The sequence below is a fragment of the Macaca fascicularis genome, chromosome 4 (assembly GCF_037993035.2).
Source record: "Macaca fascicularis isolate 582-1 chromosome 4, T2T-MFA8v1.1".
In the NCBI taxonomy this organism is placed as follows: Eukaryota; Metazoa; Chordata; class Mammalia; order Primates; family Cercopithecidae; genus Macaca; species Macaca fascicularis.
In genome coordinates this window covers 55,330,934-55,346,204 of record NC_088378.1, presented here as the reverse complement: position 1 = coordinate 55,346,204, position 15,271 = coordinate 55,330,934, and the positions used below count along the sequence as shown (strand labels likewise).

The 15,271-nt window shown below is 38.8% G+C and overlaps 1 pseudogene; it reads right to left on the bottom strand.

The window, feature by feature from the left end:
• Positions 1 to 5,128: 5,128 nt before the first annotated feature.
• Positions 5,129 to 15,068, bottom strand: LOC102140126 (transcriptional coactivator YAP1 pseudogene; annotated as a pseudogene).
• Between the last annotated feature and the right edge of the window lie 203 nt (positions 15,069 to 15,271).

Here is a 15,271-nt window from a genome sequence, read left to right as displayed (position 1 = left end):
TGTGGGAATGGAATCGTGGTGGTGATGGAGACCTGGCTCTGTCATCATGTAGTGACAGAGTGAAAACGGATGGCTGGGGTGATGGAAGAGACCTGAGGGCGTCTTGGAAAATGGACCATTGGTTCAGCTCCCTCCAGGGGCTTTAGCTCAAGATGTGGGGCCACTGAGTGAGATTCTCTCCAGCCAGAGGAGACACCTCCCTGGACTCACAAAGCCGTGATACACTTTTAAAAATTATTTTATTTATTTACTTTAAGCTCTGGGATACATGTGCAGAATGTGCAGTTTTGTTACATAGGTATACATGTGCCATGGTGGTTTGCTGCACCCATCAACCCGTCATCTAGGTTTTGTTTTTTAAGTTTTAAATTTTTTTTTATTTTAAGACAGAGTATCACTCTTGTTACCCAGGCTGGAGTGCAATGGCACAATCTCGGCTCACTGCAACCTCTACCTCCCAGGTTCAAGTGATTCTCCTGCCTCAACCTCCCAAGGATCTGGGATTACAGGCATGAGCCACTACACCTGGCTAATTTTGTATTTTCAGTAGAGGAGGGGTTGGTCATGCTGGTCTCAAATTCCTGACCTCAGGTGATCCGCCTACCTCAGCCTCCCAAAGTGCTGGGATTACAGGCATGAGTCACCATGCCCAGCCTGTCATCTAGGTTTTAAACCCTGCATGCATTAGGTATTTCTCCTAATGCTCTGCCTCCCCTTACCCCTGCAACCCCCGACAGGCCCTGAGGTGTGATGTTCCCCTCCCTGTGTCCATGTGTTCTCATTGTTCAACTGCCACTTATGAGTGAGAACATGTGGTGTTTAGTTTTCTGTTCCTGTATTAGTTTGCTGAGGATGATGGTTTCCAGCTTCCATCCCTATCTCTGCAAATGACATGAACTCATCCTTTTTTATGGCTGCATAGTATTCCATGGTGTATATGTGCCACATTTTCTTTATCCAGTCTATCATTGATGCGCATTTGGGTTGGTTCCAAGCCTTTACTATTGTAAATAGTGGCAATAAACATGCATGTGCATGTGTCTTTATAGTCGAATGATTTATGATCCTTTGGGGAAATACCCATTAATGGGATTGCTGGGTCAAATGGTATTTCTGGTTTTAGATCCTTGAGGAATTGCCATGATGTCTTCCACAATGGTCAGACTAATTTATACTCCCACCAACAGTGTAAAGGCATTCCTATTTCTCCACATCGTCACCAGCATCTGTTGTTTCCTGACTTTTTAATGATCGCCTTTCTAACTGGTGTGAGATGGTAAAAACTGTGATTCACTTTCTAAGGACACCTGACTTTTTGGAGCTCAGCACTGCAACCTATGCAATCTCCCAGGGTTCCTAAGTTCCTCAACTAAGACATAGAATAGTCTCTCAGGTCCTTTCCATGCCTAAGACCTTGGATTTTAAGAAATTGTTTGCTAAGTGATCACTTTTGTGCAGTTTGAAATACTGCACTGGACTATGAATAGAACTCAAACATATGAATGTCTCTGGCTACTTTTGGTTAAAATTCAATTTTGTTAATATAAATAACGTTTTGAAGGCAGTGTTGTGTGAGGAAAAGACAACAGGAGTTTGGGAATCATATACATCTGATTAAATCTAAATTCCACCCCTTACCAGCTATGCAACCCTGGACATGTTTGTTAAACCTCTTTCCATAAACCTCAAGCCTCCTCATCCGCTCAATCATTGCTCTCTTATAAAATAGTTAAGAATATTAAATGAGAACTTTGGAAAGCCCCTGGCACATAATGAAGGTGAGTTTGCTTGCCTCTTCTGTTTTAAACATGAAAGTCTAAAGACACATTTGTTTTGTTAAAAACAGGATGGAAATAAAGAACAAGTGGTACAGAAGGAATAACTAGAAAAAAGGTGATGGGATATTCTCAAATGAGTTTGAAAGGGGGTGAAAGTGGAGCAAGTGGAGCTATCAGGGCGGCTGCCAGAACAGAGGTAGGAGGATGAGTAATAGACCCAGGGAAGCATGAAGGAAGAGGCATTGAAGAGGCAATTGTGCAGAGGAAGCTAAACATACACATATATTTCAAACCATGGCAATTCATTTGGGAAAGTGAAATTGAAGCAGGGTCTATACAAAACATTAAGGCTGGAGTGACCCATGCGAGAAAGGGAGGTCTGATCAGGATACACACTTGAGTTCAAAGTCAGAGTGACCTCTGGAAGCGGGGAGAATTAGGAGTGAGCTGAGAGCAAAACTTCCTAGCAGGCCTGAAGATACAGGGCTTGGCAGTCAGATGACAGAAAGGCAAGGGGCCTTCGGGTGGGCTCCTGTGGAGCTGCTGAAATGAATTATATTTATGTTGTTGGATAATCCTAAGTAAATATATTCATAATTGCTCTGAATATGAGAATTAGAGCATGGTTTCTAGGTTGTCTTCTAAAAAATGAGAAATTATCTTGATCGTTGTTGCTCTTGCATTTTACCTATCAGAACCCCGTGATAGGCTGTCGTCGTAGTTTTGGAGTTCAAAAGAAGAGCGCAAACGCTGTTAAGCCTCTACTTCCACCCTACAGTCATACAGCCTGAAGTAGAGCAGATCTAAAAAGCGCCATGACTCACAGGCTCTGCACCCTAGAGGGTGCACAGGATGTGCAGTGGCGGTAGTCACCTAGAGGGAAGAGCGTGTTCCATTAGGGACTTCTTGGTGGGATGGTGCATGCTCTAATCATGTGCTTTTAATAGAAGACCCTCTGAGAAGATAGCTGACCTACACAAACAGCCTATCACTTGCACACAGTAGAGGCAACTAGGATCCCCACTCTCCACTCTGGGTTTCAGAACCCAGTGAAAACATCAGAACGTTTGCACTTATGCAGTGATGGCTTCCAAATGAAGCCCAGGTCTCAAGTTAAAAGGTGGGTTATGAAACCCGGGGGGGGGAGGTGGATAACAGGAAAGAAAAACAGTAAGGTTTCAGTGAAGGAAGGCAAATATGTGCTAATAGGAGAAGGTGAGAAAGGCTAATGAGATGTCTAATGCAAAGAATGACCTCATTCAAGCCCTAAGATCTGTGCCTAAACCTGCACTTTAGGGCTACAAATAGAAAGGAAGGGAGCCACTGGTACCAAATATTCTGTAAGGCTTTGGGGCACAGGCAGTACGTGGCCCCCATCTCAGCATGTTGAGAAACAGAGGCAGCAAGAGAAGCAGCTGCAAACTCTGCCCAGATCCCAGGGTGGCAGCAGCATCCAGGAGACCTCAGAGGTCCCTGCCTAGCTCTAGCCTTAGGAAGAGGCCTAGGGGGCATATATTGGACACTTGCATTTTCCACCACGTTGATCTAAGTTGGAAAGAAAAACATGATTGGTGCTTTAAGGAGGTTGTGTGACTTGTTTTTGAGTTACCACTGAGTGCTTCAAAAATTATTGGGGAGAGGAAGCACGGATTTTACAGAGGTCTCAAAGTCCCAAAATAATAATTGGAGTTAAGTTTCAGTGAACAATTTTATGCATTTTTAAAAATTTGCTTTTTCTACTTTGCTTTTAAGCTGTAAGTTATTTTAAAACCCCAGTGTATGTGGCACCAATGACCTCACAATGCTTGAAATATTTTTTTAACTGACCAAAATTTTTATTCAAAAGAAACTTTAATCCTCATGCAAAGTACTTGGGGCTTTGCTTGCTGCTGGTGAACAGACGTGTGCACACTTCTGAGAGAAGAACTGCAAACACAAAGTTCCATTTTACTCTCTGGCCTAGACAATAGCTCTAAGCGATTTTAGAACAGCAGGACTATTGTTTTTGTTAACCAAGATTTGTAAGGACAGTCAGAATTAAAAAAATTGTAAAAGATATAATTTAATTCTTTTGGGTGGTATGAGGTGAGTGGAGAACAGTGTTAGTAGCTATTCAGGGATGAGCCTCTGGAGGTTTTAGAGTCAAAAGATTTTCCTACTTAAATATTCTGAGCCTCAGTTTCCTTATCAGTGAAATGGGAATAGTAATATTACTCAGCCTTGTAAAGTTATTGTGAATACTTAAGTGAAATTGTATTTTTAAAGTGCTGACACGGGCTTGACACAAGTAAGTGGTGTGTAAGTATTAACTGTCGTGGCATAAATCCAAAGCCTTTGGAACTGTCCTCGATTAAAGATGTGCAGAAATTGATGAACTCTTTGGCCTGTAGTGATCAAATGTATAGTCAGTTCATTCATTATCCCTCAAGTTGGTGATTTCCACACTAAATATGCCTGCAGTTCTTAAACATAGTCTACTCTGTATCCGTCCATCTTCTCTGGTTTTTGGGTTTAGTGTCAATCTTCTGTGGTCCCCTTGAAATTCCTCTGATTGAGATAAAGGGAGATAATGTATATGAAAGAATGGAGATCTGGTTCAGTTCTTTTGCTTCTCTAAGTGGCAACAGCAGACTGCTCAGAGAAATCCCCTCTTCTTCAGTGTGGTCCTGTCCCTTCAGGGAACTATGGGGACACTGACTTGTTTTCTCTTACTCTCCATCTGTCTTCACAAGAGGTATTAGTCTATAGTTTTCCTTTCTTTGAATGTCATTGTCTCACTTTCTAATCAGAATGATGCTGACCACATTAAGTACATGGCAAAGTGTTCCTCTAGATACTACCTTAATGACATCCCACAAATTGTGGTATGATGTATTTTCATTTATGTTCAGTTAAAAATATTTGCTAATTTTCCTAGAAGTTTCCTCTTGGGATTGTTGTAGGAAGTCAGGGACCCCGAATGGAGGGATCTGCTGAAGCCATGACAGTGAGGAAAGAAAAAGACCCTGTCACATTGTTTTATATTGTTTTATACTCAGTATCTGTTTTAAGGAAAAAACAAGGAAGTAAAATCAAAGACAGGCAGCCCGGCGCCAGGCCCAAAACCAGGCCTGGGCCTTCCTGGCCTAAACCCAGTAGTTAGAAATCAATTCATAACTTAGAAACTAATGTTATTCATAGATTCCAGACATTGTATAAAAGAACATTGTGAAACTCCCTGCCCTGTTCTGTTTTTCTCTATCAGTGCATGAAACCCTGTCACGTATCCCCTAGATTGCTCAATCAATCACGACCCTTTTGTATGAAATCTTTAGTGTTGTGAGCCCTTAAAAGGGACAGAAATTGTGCACTCAGGGAGCTCGGATTTTGAGACGGTAGCTTGCCGGTGCTCCCAGCTGAATAAAGCCCTTCCTTCTACAACTTGGTGTCTGAGAGGTTTCGTCTGCGGCCCGTCCTGCTACAACAGAAGAACATAAATTGTGAAGATTTCATGGACATTTGTTAGTTCTCCAAATTAATATGTTTATAATTTCTTAAGCCTGTCTTTACTGCAGTCTCTGAACATAAATTGTGAAGATTTCATGGACATTTATCACTTCCCCAATCAATACTCTTGTAATTTCCTATGCCTGTCTTTACTTGAATCTCTTAATCCCGTCATCTTCATAAGTAGAGGATGTATGTCACCTCAGGACCCTGTGATGATTGTGTTAACTGCACAAATTGTTCACAAAGCATGTGTGTTTGAGCAATATGAAATCTGGGCACTTTAAGAACAGGATAACAGCAATTTTCAGGGAACAAGGGAGATAACCTTAAAGTCTGGCTGCCTGGGAGCCGGGTGGAACAGAGTCATATTTTTCTTATTACCGAAAATGGGTAGGAGAAATATCGCTGAATTCTTTCCCCAGAAAGGAATATTAATAATTAACAGCCCTGGGAAAAGAATGCATTCCCAGGGGAGTCCTCTAAAATGGCCGCTCTGGGGATGTCTGCCTTATGCATTTGCAGATAAGGGATGAAACATGCCCTGGCCTCCTGCAGCACCCCCAGGCTTGCTAGGATTAGGAAATTCCAGCCTGGAGAATTCTAGTCAGACTGGTTCTCTGCTCTTGAGCCCTGTTAAGATGTTTATCAATGACAATGTGTGCACAGCGGGACATGGAAGTTCATTAGTGATTCTAGTTTCACCCTGACATTGTGCTCTCGCCCTGACCTTCTGCCTTGTCATCTTTTGTTGCCCTTGAAGCGTGTGATCTCTGTGACCCACACCCTATTCGTACACTCCCTCCCCTTTGAAAACTGCTAATAAAAACTTGCTGGTTTTGCGGCTCAGGGGGTATCAAGGAACCTGCCAACATGTGATGTCTCCTCTGGACACCCAGCTTTAAAATTCCTCCCTTTTGTACTCTTTCCTTTTATTTCTCAGTCCAGCCAACACTTAGGGAAATAGAAAAGAACCTACATTGAATTATCAGGGGTAGTTCCCCCGATAGGATCATGGATAATTTAGAAGTGTGCTGTTTCATTTCCAAAGGTTTGGAATTTTCTGTTGTCTTGCTGTTATTGGTTTGTAGTTTAGTTATATTAGGATCTGAGAGCACACTCTGTGTGAGTTCTGTTCTTTTAAATTTGTTAAGGTTCATTTTAAAATCAAGGATGGGGTCTACCTTGGTGAATGTTCCTTGTGCTCTTGAGAAAAATGTGCATTTTGCTGTTACGGAGTGAAGTGTTCTATGAGTGTCAATATTGTCCAGGTTTTTGATGATGGTGTTCAGTTTTTCTGTATTATTGCTGATTTTTCCATTAGTTCTATTTGTTACTGAGATAACAGTGTCTAAATATGCAATGATAATTGTAGATTTGTCTATTGCTCCTTCAAGTTTTGTCAGTTTTCTTTTTGTATTGTGAAGCTGTGTTATTAGGTGTATACCCATTTGGGATTATAATGTCTTCTTGCGGCATTGAACTTTTTATGATTCTGAAATGTCTTTCTCGATCCTTGTTGATCTTTGCTCTGAAAGCTGTTTTGTCTGATATTAATATCTGCACTCCAGTTTTCTTTTTGTGTTCTTCTATTTATTCTATTCAATGAGTTTTCTGCTGCCACATTTTTTGTCATTTTAAAATTTAAATTTTATTGTCATTTTGTAATTCTTTATAGCATATTTTTTGTTGAGTTGTTTTTAGCTTTCTACTGATTTTAATTGTGTTCATGATTGTTTGTTGGAGTATCTGTAATAATAATAACAATAATAATAATAAATAATTGCTTTCAAGCTCTTTCTTCTTTTAAAGAGATGGGTCTCGCTCTGTTGTCCAGGCTGTAGTACAGTGGTGCAATCATAGGACACTGCAGCCTTGAACTCCTGGGCTCAAGTGATCCTCCCACCTCAGCCTCCTGAGCAGCTGGGATCACAGATGTGCATCACCACGCTCAGCTAATTTTTAATTTTTTTGTAGAGATGGGGTCTTGTCATGCTGCCCAGGCCTCAAACTCCTGGGCTCAAGTGGTCCTCCTGCCTTGGCCTCACAAAGTCCTGGGATTACAGGTGTAAGCTACCACATCTTGCTGCTTTCAAGTCTATATTAGATAATTCTAAATCTTTGTTACCTTAATATTCGTATATGTTGATTTTCCTTTTGATATTTTCGCAGATCTTTAGATGCCATGTAATTTTGGTTTGTATTTTAGGCATTTTGAATATTATGAGATCTGGGGGCCTTTTAAAAATATTATGAATATGTGGATATTTTTGTTTTAGGAGGCAATTGACCAGGTCTGAGTTCAGGCTGCAAATTCTAACCCACCTTCTATGACTTGCAATTCCAATGCTAGCTAAACTTTGAGATTATTTCCATGTATTCCATGTGTACACCAATCATTGTTCTCTCTGGGACCCCAGGTTAACTCCACTTTTATAGTGTTGTGTATGCTGATTATGATCAGATTCATGTATGTACAACTTAGGGGTGAGCCCAGGTATTTATAAGCAAATTTCTAGGATTGCTTTGCTGAGCTTCTCCATGTCTGGAGAAGCTTTTTTATTCTCTAGGGCTCCTCTATTTGGTCCTACAGTCAGAAAGCTGGGGCTTTATTTAACCTACATGCTCACAAAATTTTGCAATTGCATCCACATCTGGGGTCAAGTGGTGCAAGGACTGAGACAGAGGGGAAAAAAAGCACTGGAGTTCTCTGATTGGAGGGGAAAATTTCCTGTCTTAGAGATTTGGTTCAAACCATCTTCTGTGGTGGCTTCTGCCATTGTCCCCACAGGATTGCTTCAAGGCTGTAATATAAGAGATCACATGGCAGAATAAAAACTAATTGGTATCTGCATTCTCTGGGCATTGTGAGTTTCTTTTTTCTACTCTGTGTGCTAGTATTAAGGGGCCACTCCTAGATTTCTTTCTTTATCTAAGTGCCCAGTTCCAGGTTTCATGCTACATTTTTGTATTCAGATCAGGGAGAAATGGTGCCAGATTGATAGCAGTTTAAATTCTATGCTTCTTCCATGATCTCACTGCTCTTATTAACTTTTCAGAGTTCTCATATAGTTGTTCCAACTTTATGATTTCCATACTGAACACACCTGCATTGTCAAACATTCCTTGCATTCTGTCCATCTCTTATATTTGCATTTAGCTGGAAAGACAAAGTGGAGCAGGCATACTCCATTTTACCCAGCAACAGAGCACACAATTATCTCTTAGAGCAATTAAGAATAAGTTTAAAAAATTTTATATTTACCTTTTTTTTTTTTTTGAGATGGAGTCTTGCTCTGATCCCTAGGCTGGAGTGCAATGGCACGATCTCAGCTCACTGCAACTTCCACCTCCTGGGTTCAAGTAATTCTCCAGTCTCAGCCTCCCAAGTAGCTGGGACTACAGGCATAAGCCACCACACCTGGCTAATTTTTGTATTTTTAGTAGAGATGGGGTTTCGCCATGTTGGCCAGGCTGGTCTTAAACTCCTGACCTCAGGTGATCCACCCACCTCGGCCTCCCAAAGTGCTGGGATTACAGGCGTGAGCCACCATGCTTTCAAGTGCTCTTTAATTTTTGTGTAGGCACAAGTTTATGTCAGATAACATATTTCTTCTGCATAACTTTAACATTTCATTTAGTGCAATTCTACAGAAAATGATGTTCAGTTTCTGTTAGTCTAAACAATTCTTTCTTTTCTCTGCAGTTTTGAAATAAATTTTTATTCTTTTTGTTTATTTTTCAGTTCGGGTAATTTTTATTTACTATATTCAAGTTCATTGATTGTTTTCCTCAGCTGTATTGAGTCTCCTAATGAGCCCATTGAAGGTAGTCTGCATCTGTGTTACTGTGTTTTATTTCTAGTATATATTTTTTCAGCCATACTGAGGTATAATTGACAAATAAAAATTCGATAAACTTAAAGTATACAATGTGATGTTTTGATACACATGTAGACATTGCAAAATGATTATCATAATTAAGTTAATTAACATATCCATCCTGTCACATAGTTATGAGCATGTAGTGAGAACATTTAAGGTCTATTCTCTTAGCAGATTTCAAGTACATAATACAATATTATTAACTATAGCCATCATGCTGTATATCAAATCTCCAGAACATGTTCATCTGGCATAACTAAAGCTTTGTACCCTTTGACCTACATCACCCCATTTTCCCCACCTCAGTCCCTGGCAATAACCCTACTGTCTGCTTCAGCTTTTTAGATTCTACATATAAGTGACATCATGCAGTATTTTTATTCTGTGCCTGGCTTATTTAGCATAATATCCTCCAGGTTCATCTATGTTGTCACAAATGGTAGGATTTCCTTTTAAGGCTGAATAATATTCCATCATATAGACACACCTATATATGTGTGCTTATCTATTTATCTTTCTATATATGTTCCCTTCTTTTACCTATCCATTTATTGATATATACTTAGGTTGGTACCATATTTTGGCTATTGTGAATTATGCTGCAATGAACATGGTAGTGCAGATATCTCTTTGAGATGGTGATTTCATTTTCTTTGGGTGTACACCCAGAAGTGGAAGTGGAATTGCTGGACCATACAGTAGTTCTTGTTTTAATTTTTTGAGGAACTTCCATACTGTTTTCTATAACGGCTATACCAATCTACACTCCCACGAACAGTGTATGAGAGTTCTCCTTTCTCTACATCTTCTCCAACACTTGTTGCCTTTGTCCTTCTAGTAACAGCCAGTCTAACAGGTATGAGGTGATATTTCATTGTGATTTTCATGTGTATTTCCCTGATGATTAGTAATGTTGAATATTTTTATATAACTTGGCTATTGGTATGTTTTCTTTTGAGAAATGTCTATTTAGGTCCTTTGCCAATTTTTACATCAAGTTTTTGGTTTTTTGCTACTCAGTTGTGTTTAATTTGGGGTATTAGCCACTTATACATGGTTTGCAGATAGTTTCTCCTTTATGTAGATTGCCTTTTCATTTCATTGATTGTTTCCTTTGCAGAAGATTTTAGTTTGATACAGTTTTATTTGTCTACTTTTGCTTTTGTTGCCTGTGCTTTTGGTGCCACATCCAAAAGTTATTGTCCTTTAGATATTGACATTTGTCTAGACAAATGTCAGGAAGCATTTTTCATGTGTTTTCTTCTGTCAGTTTTATAGTTTCAGGCTTATGTTTAAGCATTTAACCCATTTTGGGTTTATTTTTGTATATGATGTAAGATAATGATTTAATTTTATTCTTCTGCATGTGGATATTTAGTTTTTGCAAAACCATTTATTGAAGAGACCATCCTTTCCCTATTGTGTGTATGTGACAACTTTGACAAAGATAAATTAACTGTAAATGTGTGAATTTATTTCTGGGTTCTCTATTCTGTTCCATTAGTCTATATGTCTGTTTTTATGCCAGTACCATGCTGTTTTTGTTACTATAACTCTGTAGTATATTTTGAAGTCAGATAGTATGAGTCCTCCAGATTTGTTCTTTTTGTTCAAGGTTGCTTTGACTATTTGGGGTCTTTTGTGGTTCAATAATTTTCCTTGATTTTTTTGGTAAATATTTCACATTATATAAATTGTATTCTTTTCGGTGATTTTTAGTTATATTTACATATTCTTAAATCATTACCACTATCTAATTTTAAAACATTTTCATCAGCCCAAAAGGAAACCTTGAACCCATTAGCAATCACTTCTTTTTTTTAAAAAAAAGAGTTTAAGGAAAGAATATATTTGAACCACATAAATAAACAAAAAGGTATTATATAAGAAAAAATAATGTAACAATTTATGTGAGTACCTAACATATGAGCATGCTCTTACATCTAAAACAAAAAATAAAAAGGTAACATTGGTACTATCTATCTATCTATCTATCTATCTATCTATCTATCTATCTGACAAATGCGCATTAAATAATTCTCTAATATAAAACATTTAAAATGTGGAGAATATTTTTTCAAGATACAGAAAACAATTGTTATGATAGGCACAACTGCAAGTCTTATAAAAACATGCTTGCAAGGATAAAATTCACCTGACCCCTCATTTCTCACATACACCAACGCTATAAAATTGTTAAGCACTGAATATTGCCACCCATTTTTGCAATGTTTGAGTTTCAACACTGATTGGTATGAATTCCGAATTACACAATTAATTACTGTTATTTTTCAGTCTTTCTGCCATGTTCCATACAGAAGGCATCTATTTAATATGAATACTTAAAACAGCTACATTATTTATAGCAAAGTCACTTCCCTATGTTCATTTTTCCTTTAAAGGCATTATATTTAGAAAATAGTTATTACAACAAATACTGCTTTAGAAGATCTGAAACTCCAAATCAATGTGCTCCATCAACCATAGGTAGATCTAAGAAGCCCTGAGTGAAAAGAACACAAATGTAAAAAGCTGATAAATTTAAAGATTATAAAATTGGTTTATTATAAAAACAATTCAAGAATACCCACTTAAAATCTTATCCCAATGCTACCCAATACAACCAAGAAGCAGTTAATCACTTTTACATCAGGAACAAGGACACAAAACCGGACACCACATCAAGGCAGTGATTCAAACTCAAAAAGAGAAAGGACTCTTAGGTCTCCTTCAGGTCAGTACAGAGAGTATCATAATATCAAAGCACTGTGCCAGGTATCACAGTACTGCTACAACACCGAGGTATAACTGGGCAAATTAAAGTCGAGGAGAAATGAAGATCTCCATATTCTTGTTTTGTGGGTGTACTTAAGTGATTGAAATTCTAGGAACAGCTGCCTTTAATGACAGCAAGATGTAAGACAAGTCTTTATTAAAGAGAAAGGAGTTTATAAGGTTCTCTATCATGGTCCCCCTAAATCTTCACAACCCCCCAAACCTTCCCACCCTCCCCTTAAGCTAAAGTTACTCTGCTGATACATAAGATATAATCTGAATTTGTGGCTACTGGCAAATTACAGGCACTCCTTCCAAGAAGCTTTGATCTTCTGCATATTAAAAAAAATTCCCAACCACATACTATATAATTCATATACCCAATTTTGCATTCTGGGTAGAATTTCATTATTACTCTAAAATTCCATCCGCACAGTGGCCATTTCCTCCCAGACTTAATTCAAGATTTAATCTTTCTGCTGTTTTCTTAGTAAAAGCCTTAGAGTCAATTATTGTGAGTGATCGGCCTATGAACTATTATATACAACATAGTGATTGCATTTTTTTGAGCACTGAAAGTATTTAAAATAAAACTTCTTACTTCCAACTTCTGCACTCCCCCAAAATGAAGGGCCAAAATACATAGATTTCGTAACTGGGGGAAAAAAATCTATCTTCCCAAGCTGAGGCTTTTCATAGCAGCTTTTGCCAGGAGAAGAGATTTTATGTCTGTTATAAACCCTTGAAAATAAGGGCTTATTCTAGATATATTGGAAGACCGTTAAAACATAGAGGTGCTAGCCCGTGCAACTTTAATTCACAACCAACTTTTACTTCATAGCTTATACTGAAGAGTTAATTCATGCTCATTTTGTTCCTTTAAAAAATATTCTTTGGGGCTGGATGCGGTGGCTCACGCCTGTAATTCCAGCACTTTGGGAGGCCAAGGCAGGTGGATCAGGAGCTCAGGAGATCCAGACCATCCTGGCTAACACAGTGAAGCCCCGTCTCTATTAAAAATACAAAAATCAGCTGGATGTGGTAGCATGTACCTGTAATCCCAGCTACTCGGGAGGCTGAGGCACAAGAACAGCTTGAACTCAGGGGGCAGAGGTTGCAGTGAGCTGAGATCGCACCACTGCACTGCAGCCTGATGACAGAGCGAGACTCCATCTGAAAAAAAAAAAAAAAACTCCTTGGAAACCATTATCATCCCTGTAGACACATACTCTAGTTACATAATCTCTTCCTATAAAAATAAAGGTATAATCATGATTATCTGTATTTCTTTGCTAAATTCAACTGTCAATATACATTTATTAATCTGATCACTTTTCCAGCTAACTCATGACCTTATAGTATTCTATCCAAGGTCACTTTTCACCACAGAAGTAGGAGCAAGTCTTATAAGTAAGAACAATCTTGAAGGCAATATTTTAATCTAGTCTTTAATGTGTTCATTACAAATGAGAACTACAAACTAGAATTTACTTCCAAAACTAAGGCAAAGGCAAACTTCCAAAGCTAAATAAAGGTAAACCACTATAAAGCTTATTTCTGTCATGGACATTATGAACCTACTCAGTGATTTCCAACCAAGACATAAAAATTAGTCCAAGGGAGAAAATAAAAGCTATTTCTGGTTTGCTCCTTTCCAATTCATCAGATAATACCTATCATATGCCCAGAGGGCATGGAGCACTTCCCTAGGTACTATCCATAGTAATAGCTCCTTCTAGAACACTGAACTACTTCAAACGTCTGTGGATTTCCCCAACCAGATTTAAACTACCAGTGAAATATAAACTACTCGTCATGTATTCTAAATGCATACAAAGCGCTACTATTTTAAAAATTAACTGGAAAGCAGGGAAACCTAAAAAAAGGATACATTCTGCTACCACATTCTTATAAAAGTTATGTTTGTGTGTGTGTATGTATATAAAATAGAGAGCAGATAATCAAGATTTAAATAAGGTGGTAAAAAATTGGAAATGAAGATTTTACCAAAACAACTACAATAACTGTCCCAAGCTACAACTATGAACAGATTCACTAATATGGTCATTTGCCTAGGTTCCAACAAAACCACGTCATTAAGGACGTCAGAACTCAAAGCTTCCTGCAGACTTGGCATCATCTCCTCTCCTTCTATGTTCACTCCATCTCCTTCCAGTGTTTCTTGGTCCACTTTTGTCCCAGGAATGGCTTCCAGGTAGTCGGGGAAACAGTCCTGCTGTGAGGGCAAGGTGCTTTGGTTGATAGTATCACCTGTATCCATCTCATGAACACTGTTCAGGATGTCATCTGTGGTGCGAGGGACACTAGCTGCCCATGCTTAGTCCACTGTCTGTACACTCATCTCGAGAGTGATAAGTGCCACTGTTAAGGAAAGGATGTGAGCTATTGGTCATCATTGTTCTCATCCTGAGACATCTCTGGTGAACACACTGGATTTTGAGGCCCACCGTCCTGCTCCAGTGTTGGTAACTGGCTACGCAGTGCTAACTTCTGCCAAAGCAGTTCCTGCTGTTTCAGCCAAAGCCTCTCCTCCATCTGCAGTTGCTGCATCTGTTGCTGCTGGTTGGAGTTGCTGCCACCATGACACCTCCCTGTGGGCTCTGGGGAACCAGGGGTGGTGGCTGTTTTGCTGGAGCACTCTGATTCTCCGGTTCCTAGCAAAATGAGGGTCAAGCCTTGGGTGGTCTTGTTCTTGTGGTTTATACAGTAAATTTCTCCATCCTGAGTCATGACTTTTTCCTCCCCGTTTTGTTGATCTTTTGTATTTTTTTGTTTCAATTTCATTCATTTCTGATCTGATCTCTATTATTTCTTTATTTCTACTAACTTTAGGTTTTGTTTTCTCTTGCTTTTCCAGTTCTTTAAGATGTATCATTAGGTTGTTTATTTGAAGTTTTTCTTCTTTTTTGATTTAGGCACATGCCACCATGCATGGCTAATTTTTTTGTATTTTTTAGTAGAGACAGGGTTTCACTATGGTTCAGGTTAGTCTCGAACTCCTGGCCTCAAGTGATCTGCCCACCTCGCCCTCCCAAATTGCTAGGATTACAGGCATGAACCACCATGTCTGGCCTACATTTATTTTTTAAATCCATTCTCCTGATCTCTGCCTTTTGAATGCAGTGTTTAGTTCATTTTTATTCACATAATTACTGATATTTAGTTGAAATTCCCTATTTGTTCATGCATACCTTCTGTTTTTTTCCCAAAGCCTTTACAATATCAATAATAGTATTTTAAATTCCTTGTCGGATAGTTTTAACATGTGGATCCCATTGTAGTCTGGTTCTATTGATATTTTTTTTCTTGAGAAAGGGCTTTTTTTTA